Raw genomic sequence first — 11,973 nt, forward strand, 5'->3', positions numbered from 1 at the left:
AATGACAGTTGATTTGCCATTCTCCATTGCTACACCTACTTTTGTTTCAATAATATATTCTTTGATCGCCTATATTCTTTAAGAAAAATATGTTTCAGATTCATATGAACTTTCAAGTTACAAAAATAACATAGCATGGGATTCCTAGTTAGCTAGTTCTCAACGGGTGCCATGTACCAACTCAAGCCCATGGAGTTAAGGATCTGGAACGGAATGAAACGTGGGAGAGGTTTTTTGGCCTTTACGCTGCACTATTCATGACCATCCATCACAAAAACAACCTATAGTCTCGCCTATATTGTGGACTCCCTTTCCTTTCTACCACATATTGTTAGATGGCTAGCGAATAAGGTTAGCTGTCACATATCAACTGGTAGAGTCCATACTGACATAGCTGCCATTTGAATATAAATGATATGACATTATAGATAGATGAAATGAACATGAACAAGGGAAGATGCCCAGAAAAAAGAAAGTTCACAAGTGGTACTGAGTGGACCCAGTTGTATTTGAAGTTAACAACTTGTGGTTTTGGTGGCAGCAAGCAATGAACATTGGTCACAGATGGAAAAAAAGTGTATGGCATGGTTGATAGAAAACAAAACCCACTAAATTTATCATAAAATAAGTGAAAAGAAATCCACTTGCTTTTGGTCTCCATGGTTTTGGCGATAAACTTGCTTTATTTAATAAAGGGCTTTGATTTCAACTGCGATGTTGATTGCACAAACTTTGATTTCATATCTTCGTTACTGTGGCAGATATTTTGGTGTAGAGTGGTTACTTTGAAGAGAATTAATGTATAGGTTTTGCTTTGCTAAGGACATGGTTGCTAGATTTAAATCATTGGAGATTAAGTTTTCTAAGTCATTTCTAGTTTTCTTATTTTTTACTCGCTCATTTGAATATGAATCCTTTAAAATTTCTTACAACACACATAATAAAAAATAATTAATAAATAAACTTAAAACTAGATGTGTGAAAAAAAATAAAGGATAAATTAAAAAAAAGGATTAAAATATATATTTAGTGACCCATAGAAAGAACCATCTTAAAAAAAGAGAGAAACTCTAAATCAAGTTAATAAGGGCAATGTTAAATGCTTTTTTTACACATAAAAAACAGAACAGATATTTGTGGTAAAGTTAAATGATTTTTTTGTACATAAAAAAAAGAACAAATATTTGTGGTAAAGTTAAATGATATTTTTACAAGAAAAGGGACAAGTATCAAATACTTGTCCTGATTTCATACATTTCTTTGGAGGAAAAGATAATCCCATCTTTTTAGAATGTTTTAAATCTAATATGATTCATATTTATCGTAATAGTTGTTTAGTTGATTTTAGTTCTACAATCTATATTGTTAATAACATGCAAAGCTTTTCAAACCTAAGAAAACCAATAAAAAATCACTATGTAATTTATTCAAGAAACAAGATGGTTTCACGTGTAAAGGCAATTGCAACCTCCAAACTTGTCCTTACTTCTAATTTTTGTGTTAAACCTTGAAATAACCATTCATGTTCAGAAATGTTATTTCAATTTCAAGACTTTTACCTATATTCGGTTTCAAATTCATCAGTAAGTTCTTTTATTTATATAAAGACAATGATTTCATTGGCAATGGTAATATGAATGATACATTATTCAAAAATCATTTGAATCATATATTTAATTGTTTATGATTATGCATGGTAATAATATTGATATTAAGCTTAGAGTTATAAATGAGATCCTCTGTATTATGGTATAAAAGATTATGTCATATCTTTATTAATAAAATTAAAAAATTAGTAAATAATAGAGTCTTGAGGTTCTTGACTTTACTTATTTTAGTACTTATATAGGTTACATTAAAGAAAAGTAAACAAACAAGTTTAAAAAAGACCTAAGATGACTTCTAATGTTTTAGATACATATTGATATTTCAAATGTTTATGATATGTGCTTTAATGGTAGGAGATATTTCATTATCTTTGTTAATAATACATCATATATCTATCTTTATTTTTCTTATGATAAAAGTAAAGTATAAGATGTTTTTAAAGTCTATAAAGCATATGTAGAGAAACAATTAGTCAAATAAATTAAGATAATGATGTCATATAAAGATTATGAGTATTTTGGCATTTATGCTAAAAAAATACAATTGTTAAGTCTATTTAAAAGTTTTTTTTAAGAAACAAGGCATTGTAGCACAATACACAATGCCAGGCTTGCCATCTTAAAATTACATGGTTGAAATGATAAACCAAACATTGATGGATTGGTGAGGAGTATAGTTAGTAACTCTGATCTCTTGTTGTTTTTATGGAGTAAAGCTCTAAAAACTGTGACATATATACTAATGTAAACCTGTATTAAAAAAATTATTAGTTAATCAAGTTAGCAATAAATTAAATAAAAGGAAGCATGTGGGGTCTAAAGTGTAAATAAAAAAAATTTACTTATTATGTAATAAGTAAAAATTGAAATTATAAATAAATAAAAAGTGTTTACAAGGCCATAAATGGCTGGCTAAATAAGGAAGGGAAGAGCAAAGAAAAACTTGTGAGAAAACCTTGAAATTGCATCCTAAAGACATAAAATAAAACTAGATTAAATAATCAAAGGGTGCTAGAAGAAGATTTGGGCAAGGAAAATTGAAGAATTCAAGCACTATTTCTTCAAGGGAAGGCATGGTTTTGAGAGGTAAAAAAAAGGAGGAAAAAAAGTGGGAAAAAAAAAGGATTTTCTAAGCTTTTTAACCTTTTATTTTCTTTAGATTGAAAGGTAATAAACTCTTTCAAATTAGTTATTTTGAGTGGTTTTATGTAGAATGAATTATTAAAATGTTTAGTGTAGAGGTATGTTAAGATTTCTATGTTAAGATGTTAAGATTGTGGAAATTATGGATGAATGATTATGATATGGGTAAATAATGAATGGATAAAGGTTCAATTGAATGAATTGAATGGGAGTTTAAATCTTGTCGTGTTCAGGTTTTAATTAATGTTTGTAGGAATAAAATTTGAGATAATTGATGTAATTATAAATTATATAGTGTAGAATTGTGTTGGTTGGAATGAATGATAAATGAATAATGTTTGATTTGAAGTAATGAGAAAAAAAAAACTCACTCTTAGATATTCTTTATGTTTTAGCAAAAATTATCGAATTTGGGTTGAGTTTATTTGAATTGTTTGTTGATGAATCATGTAAAATTATATTAGTTTAAGTGTTGAATAATAATTTAAGGTATTAATTGTGAAAGGTTTGAAAGTGACATATTTATTCATTCCTTAAGGGAGAAAAGTTTGGCTAATATGTAGGTAAATAGGGAAGTATTTTATATATATATATATAGTTGAAGGTCAATTAATGCTTGAAAATGTTAGTCTTGGTATTGAAAAAAGAGGCAAGGTATGAATTGAAAGAGATTGAAGAGAAAAAATATTTTCCACCATAGTGAATAATTTGGTTAAGTATAAAATAAAAAGAAATGATGGGTTTTTTATTTAATTAAATGTTCATCAAATTTAAGTGTGCTTGTTAAAAGAATTAATTGGTGGGTTCAAGTGTGATGTATAAGTTTTTGAAAGGATATTCCTTAATTTTTCCTTTAGAAAAAATATGTTAAGAAAGAAATTGCCTAAATGAGGAATATTGTAGCTTGTAAGTGGGCTTTTAAAACCAAAAGAGATTTTTTAGGTAATATTAAAAAATATAAGGCAAAACTTGTAGCTAAAAGATTCATTTAATAAAAATAAATTGATTATCATGATTCCTCCCCTCATGTTTCGGATTGTCATGATATTAAGATCTCATTTTGATACAGAGTTGTATCAAATAGATGTAAAAATAACATTTTTCAATAGAGACATGAAAGAAAAAATTTATATAAAACAACCAAAAGATTTTATTTTACAAGGAAACGATCATTTGGTTTTTATATTTGAAAAATCTATAAATGGACTAAAACACGCCTCTCATTAATGATATTTAAAATTTCTTCATGTTATTTCTTCATTTGATTTAATAGAGAATATTATGGATGAATTTGTATACTATAAGGTCAATAAGAATAAAATAATTTTCTTAGTTTTATATATACATAATATTCTACTTGCTTTAAGTGTTTTGGGTTTATTTAATGAGGTTAAGAGATTTCTCTCAATGTAATTTGATATAAAAGATATAGACAAAAAAAAAATTTATGCTATAAGCATAAATATTTAGAGAAATATTATAATTATATCACGAAACTTATATTAATAAAGTTTTATAGAGATTTTATATGAATAATTATTCATCTAGTGTTGCACCTATTGTCTAAGGTGACATGTTTAGTCTAGAACAAAGCTCAAAAAATAATTTGAAGAATAACCAAATAAATAATATTTTATATACTTCCATAGTTGGAAGTTTGGTATATGCTCAGCTTTATACAAGATCTCACATTACTTATACAATTGAAATATTAAGAAGATATTAAAACATGGACCATTAGAGAGTTACCATAACATCCTCGTAACCGAGCACACATCATTCATGACATTATTTAAGATTTTAAAAAATATTACTAGATTTTTTTTACTTGATAAAAAGTATTAATATTTTTTAACTCATTAATATTCTATCAAAATTTTGGCAAATTTTTTTTTGTATTTTGAACATTTCAAGTGTCAACATTAAATCAAAACACAATTAAGTACACTTCTTATTCATAAAACCACACAAGAATCATGAGGTGATCCAATTATCATAGATCATACCAACATTTTCTTATTCAGTTTCAATATCCACAACCCTATTAGTATTTATTAGTTTCACACTAACTATAATAATAAGACATCCAAACATATAAAATGAAATTCTATAATAAACTATCATTTACTATATAAGTTAATTAATTATATTATTCATACCCCAGATACTACAGCATACATGATATAAATTTAAGAAATTAGATTTACAAAGTTCCACAAAAAAAATACATAATTACAACTAGTCATTAATATTAGATAATTAAATCTTGTTACATATCAAAATAAAATGTCTATAAATCGCATCCCTAAAATATTGATTATACAACTTCTTAATCCATAACCTCCTAAATCTAATGCAAAAAGTAACAACTAGTAACTACTCCCAGCAAACCTGGGAGATACATGTGAATAAGATCAATTTCATTTATTATACTTTTAGATTAATAATTTATGTAAGCTTTAAGCAATATCCAAATTTTTTATTTAGACATTCATAAAATCGTTCTTTCAAATCATTTAAAAAAATATCATTACATTGATCTATTTAATCCAACACTAATTTCACAATACTCATGAATCAATTAATCATCTTGGCATTTCTATATAGAAGCAAATAATTTAATATTATTTCATGAACATTAATTAATCTGGCAAACTCATTATAATTTCTAATTAATTCGGCATTCTCAATTAGAAACCAACAATCTAGTATTACTTTTTGAATACCTATCAATTTGGTGAACCTATCTTGGTTGCCATTTAATCTGGCATGAGTGCTTATCAATTCGGCTAACCCATCCAGGTTGTGAATAAATCCAGCATTTCTAATTGAAATCCAACAATCTAATATTCTTTCTTGAATACCTATCAATCCAGCGAACTCATCCTGATTGTCAATCAATCTGGCATTTCTATTTAGAAATCAATAATTTGGTATAGTCACTTGAATACCCATCAATCTTTACAATTTAAATTTTTTTCTCTCTCTAATTAAACTATCAAATGTCACAATTCTACATCTCACAAACTATTAATTCATCATTATAGATAACAAGTAGTTTATAAAAGTAAAGTTTCCAGTACAGTACCACATCCCTACCTGTAATCTGACTATATTCAACTCTTCTAGTTTATTGAACCACATCTCCTGTATTGATAGGTTTTCAATCAATTATTATTGTATCAAAAAATATTCATCCATCATAACATGTATTATAATTCCACTAAGTTATTTATCTACAACTAAATTCATTTTTATCTTTTTTTAACTTATTTGATACAATTCCTTATCATATAATTACTTAACATTTAACTCTTTTTTTTTTGTTATAATGATGACCATATCATTATTGGGAAAAATTATATTTCCTTTTCTAAATCATCATCAATATATCATAAATCATTAGTTAAACAAAATTCAACTTAGTTACAAGCTAACTCACAATTTCTTTAATTCTTCACTCAATTACTATAATATTCTCATTTAATTCACATAGAGATTTTTATTACTTAAAATCATGGAGATTCTTATAAATTCCATAACATTCCCTAATATTTCTTTACATATTATTCACATATAACTTATTAATGAATCCATGAAATCTCAAAACCCTTTCTCATTTTTTTTATTTATTTTATTGGCACCAACATCATCCTTACCCTAGGTTTCCTTTTCTTGCCTATTTTGGCTAATTCAATCTCATTCTATATTTATATTTTTTTAGTTACATCTAAATAAACATAAATTTTATTTCATCTTGCTTTAATCCCAGACTCAATAAAAAGTCACTTTAAATTCAACAATTCCATAAAGACATTAAATTCATAAAACATCAAAAATCCATATATATCACATAAAAATAAAACCACTCATCAAAATAATTATTCATATTCTCAATTATCACAATTACAATACAATTTACAAGAATAACACACATGTGTTAAATCTATCTTTTTGTCTCTCAATAGCCAACCCCCAGAGATTCACCATCCATCAAAATTTCTTTATTATTTTAATATAATTTCATTCCTATTACATCCTAAAATAGTTCTAAAAGTCAAATTTCAAAGAACTTTTCCCCAGACTTCTCTTATAAACCCTAATCAAATTTTCTCTTAAGTTTGCTTAAAACTATTTCAATTCTTCTCAAACTACTTTTAAACACCTTACCTAATGATAATTTGAATTTTAAAATTTTGAATTTTAAAATGCAACTAGTTAAGGTTACTAGTATTCTCCTTCTTTCTCCTTTGAATTCTTATTATTCCCTCTTTAAAACCCTTACTTTCCCTCTCTAAATCCCTCTCCCAGATCCTTAGCTTAAATGTTTTATTTTTTAATCTTCTCTACACGGCTACACTTGATTTTATGGGATTTTAAAACTCATGACCTAGGTCATAAGTTTGGGACTAGCCTTATAAAAGGTAAACCTAAAAAGAATTAGAAAGCTAAATTTTCAATCAACAAAATATTAAGGGGTGAAATTGAAAAAATAGCTAATTAAAAAAGGATAAAAAATAAAATAAATAAGAATCAAATTTGACATAAAATAATCTGAAATCAAATGCTAAAGGAAAAATTGAAAAAAAAATCAAATAAGAAAAGGATTAAAAAAAAACAACAATAAAAATAATGAAGACCAAAATTTTATATAAAATAAATAAATAAAATAAAATATTAAGGGATAAAATTAAAAAAAAAATTAAACAAAAATTTTAAACAAAATAAATAACAATCAAAAGGATGAGGATCAAATTTGATATAAAATAAAATGTTAAGATACCTTTCAATTTTAGCAGATCAGCATGAATCCCAAAGAAAAAAGAGAGGACACAAAAAAGATATTATCGGAGCCCCGCCATCACATTTATGTTGACATGTGTTGAACTATCAGGAAAAGTACTGCAAACCACTTAGAAATACCATCGCGGAAGTCATTGTTTCATTATGTCATATCCCATATTTATTTTATTTTTTATTTCCATCCCTTAACACTTGCATGTTTTAAATTATCATAATTTTGTTTTATTTTGAAAAAACAAGTATCAATTGCGCATAAGAGATTTTCCCTCAATAATGCAAAATCCTGGTATTAAGACAACAAAAACAAATTATTAAGTCATATCCCCAATAAAATTAGTGCAAAAGAATCAAATTAAAAAAAAAAAACAAAGAAGTTTAGGAGCTAAAATTAAAAAGAAACATAAACTTCCCTCTTAACCATGCTTATCATTGCTTAATGTTAGCCAAAACAAAAAGGGGGTTGAATATTTCATTAAACCTCAAATTTAGTTCGTTAAACTTTAATTATTTTAAATCAATTAAATTGAGTTGTGTTTTGCCAAACTAAGAATAAACCTAGCTACAAAATACTTCCATGACATCTCATGAGAATATATATATATATATATATATATATATATATATATATATATAAAAAGAAATATATAGCAATTCTGAATGATAAAATAAGAAGGCAAAGAAATTGAGAGATCAAAGTGTAAAAGTTTATAGAAAAAAGAAAGAAAACACTGTTCGAATAATAAACTGTGCTTTCCCTCACAATCTGTAGTGAAAGACTGGGGGTTTCTTATAGGCCTTGCAAGACGCCAAAATCTCTGAAAACTAAAGCGAAGCAATAACTTTAAAAAAGACACTCATTCAACTCAGTTTCTAGCACGAAACAGGACAAGTTTCCATCACGCTAAAATCCCTTTCAAAATTTCAACATATTATCAAGATACATTCCATCACATACCAACTGGTAAGAGTCCATGCTGACATAGTCCCCCCTTGAATATCAATGGCATGACACTATAGCTAGATGAAATGAACATAAACAAAGGAAGATGCCTAGAAAGGAGAAACTTAAAATGTGGTTCTGAGGGGACCAAGTGTATTTGCAGTTGACAACTTGTGGTTTTGGTGGCAGAGAGCAATGAATAATTGCTACAAAAGGGAAAAAGAGAGTGTTGTATGGTTTATAGAAAGCAAAACCCTACTAAATCTATAGCATAAAATAAGTAAAAAGAAATCCACTTGCTGTGGGTCTATATGGTTTTGGTGATAAATTTGCTTTATTTAATAAAGGGCTTTGATTTCTTATTATCTCCATTGCAGTGGATGCGAGCTAACATTCAGGTTTTACTTTGTCTCGCTCATATAAGATTAAAGGAGTAATTATATTTAATGAAGATTTTGTCTTAACAAGAAGGACAAATTAGAGCATGTGGCCCATCCCATCAAGTTGAGTCGAGGAAGCAAGGTATCTTGGATCCTACAATATGATGCATAATGCATTTTACCTATAACTTTTATAGACCGATTCTAGGCCATTATGTAAATAATTAAAAAAAAACACTCAATCACTGAGGAAAAGAATCTCTTATATTTTCTAAATACTTTTTTTATTTGAGAACATAGTTTTTAAAATCTAACATGTCCACTGGTTGACTTGAAATTTAGCTAATTCAGGACTGGAAACAGGTTAAGTTAAATAAAAAACAAAGAAAAAAACTCACTATATCATGACAGGTTGACTCAGTTGACCTAGATCCGGTTAAAACTCAATTACAATCCATTAATTTTTATTTTTTAATTAAAATAATATCATTTTAATTTAAAAAAATAATTAACTTAAATGATCCAATAACTTGATCAAAACCCGAAACCAAACTTCAAATCAGGCTAACCATGAAACTGGGTCTAAAAACAATAATTGAAAATAATGTGCAGAATAAAGAAAAGAATTAAAATAAACTCCCTAATCAATTGCTCTCTATGACATCACCCTACCATTAGTTTTTTTATCGTGATAGTTGAATTGTTGCGTGTTTGGATTTATATCTTTTTATTATATTTTATTGATAGATATGTTAAAAAATCACATGTGTAACAAATAAAAAACCAAACTTTTAACAAATCAAACAGAAAATATTAAACAATATAAAAATAAATGAAATTATAAAACTCAATTACCAATAAATTCATTGTTAAATGATGAAATAAAAAAAATTAATCTTAAAAAATAACACAGTAAAATAACATTTATAAAAAAAAATTATAAATTTAAATAGAATTATAAAAATATTAGTGATATTGTTACAAGGTCTTTCTAAACTTCAATTACTCTGAAATTTTATCACGAGACATAATAATATATAAGAAGACTCCTCTTTAAAATTTAGCATGATTCAATGATTGGATTGAGATATATAATTAATAACATATAATCTAAAAACAAATTAAGATTTTAAAAAAATATTATTTTAATTTATTTTATTTTTTAAACTGAAACAGATATAGAAATCATTCTAATTAAAATAGAATGGAATTTACAATCTTGGTATAGACCCAGCCGATTTAATTTTTTTAACGGCCAGAAAGGACCATCAAGTTTGAGCATGCGATACTAGATGAACAAGAACGAATAGCGCGATTTTCAACTATTTCCGGTCGACGCAGTTGGAAAGGAATCTCTCTCAAATCCCGTGAGGAAATAAAGCCTCAAAGTTTAGCCACCATTGAACGTGAACTATATTCCTAAATCCTTACGAACTGGTCTACGATTTCGTTGTCTGAATGAATAATTTGACTGACCATCTCTCTGTCCTTCACTGCGGGGAGGTAGGGATGACAACTACATCTACGCAGACATTTACAAGTTGCTTGGTGGCCGTGCGCGCCGCCACAATCTCTGAAAACTAAAGCAAGGCAGGAAGGCACTCTCGTTAAACTCAGTTTCTAGTACGAACACGACAAGTTTCCAGCGAGCAAGAATCCCTGTCAAGATTTCAACACCCTAGCAAGATCCATTCCATCATTGCAAACACATGCAAAACTAAGTCAACCGGTGAGGTCACCCAGCAACTATCCAACAGTGTCCCATTCCAAATCCCGCCGGAACTTGTCAATCTTGTGCTGCGCTAGATGATAAAAATACCACAATGACAACCCAACAGTTGTTGCCCGAAGAGCATATTTACACGTTGTGTATTTGTATATCAACGTAGTAGTTGTTATTTTTAAAATATATTTAATTTAGAAATATATAAAAATAATATTTTTATTTTAAAAATTATTTTTAATGTATGCATATTTCGATTTAAAAATTTAATAAAAAAATTAATTTTTAAAAACATGTTTCAACTATGTTTTCAAATTTTAACTTAGAGGGTGTTTAATATGAAATAGCTTTTGCTTTTTTGGACAAAAAACATATTTTTATAGTTTTTAAAGATATAATTTATACTTAAAAAATATTATACCTTTAACAAAAAAACCACAACATTTCCATGCCAAACACACTCTAAGCTGGATGCGTTATAAGAAACACCGAGTTCGAGGCTTCACCAAGTTGTACTCTCATTACCAGTCGTTAATGAAGATCTTGGGCCCCGTAAGGGAATGCAGCCTACAAAATGGCACAGATCCCAGCTATATTTGGGAAAAGGTTCTAAACCTGGCCCAGTTCCTTCAACACAGATAAAATATGAGGTTTGTTTATAGTGAATATTTTTTAAAACGTGAATTGAAAATATATTAAATTTATTTTTAATATTAAAAAGTTAAAATAATATAAAAACATCAAAAAATAATAATTGAAAAAAAAAATGTAGTTTTAAAAAATATATTTTGAAACGCGTTCTTGTAGGGTTGCTTTTTCAAATTACAGGTTCAGCCATGATGAAGCAACTCGTTCTTAAAAAGCAAACTTCTTCCTAAGCGGGAACAAAAAAAGTAAAGAGAAGCAATCTTCAGCACCAAAATGATGTACATTACAATCCATTGAAACACAATTCCAAAAGCCTACATGAATATCCAGAAACCTCACATCAATGATCAGCCGTACAAACATTACAAATCCTCCCGAGTTTCAAATGTGAGAAACATTGGACAAGAGTCACACGGGAGATAAGAGCATTCTTCTACAATCTGTCTACTGGAAAACAGTAGACCCAAACAAGATCATCTTATTAACTCCTCGGCTTCTTCACCTAATCTCTGCTGGCAGGGACAACTCCATTATATCTACAGACAGACAACCAAATATCAAAATTATATCTACATGACAATCCAAGTGTAGTAGAGAGAGACACCAAGGGAAAATGCAAGCCCAAAACAAAAGGGGAGAGGGCAATGATGGGGTCCATCCTTATAATGCCATTTGTATAGTATACATGTAGCCAAATAAACATTACAAACGTTGCGTGCACTGAGCGGG

At 27.8% G+C, this 11,973-nt stretch overlaps 1 protein-coding gene across 1 annotated transcript in view; it reads right to left on the reverse strand.

Annotated features, from left to right (window-relative positions):
* Positions 1–11,490: 11,490 nt before the first annotated feature.
* The window catches only part of LOC105129141 (uncharacterized), a 4,362-nt gene continuing 3,879 nt past the window's right edge, over positions 11,491–11,973 (reverse strand). The window contains exon 3 of the mRNA XM_011031083.1: positions 11,491–11,780. The gene's annotated coding sequence lies outside the window, so the exon portion shown is untranslated. The remainder of the gene's footprint in view (positions 11,781–11,973) is intronic.

Source organism: Populus euphratica, unplaced genomic scaffold (genome assembly GCF_000495115.2).
Source record: "Populus euphratica unplaced genomic scaffold, PopEup_1.0 scaffold86.1, whole genome shotgun sequence".
NCBI lineage: Eukaryota > Viridiplantae > Streptophyta > Magnoliopsida > Malpighiales > Salicaceae > Populus > Populus euphratica.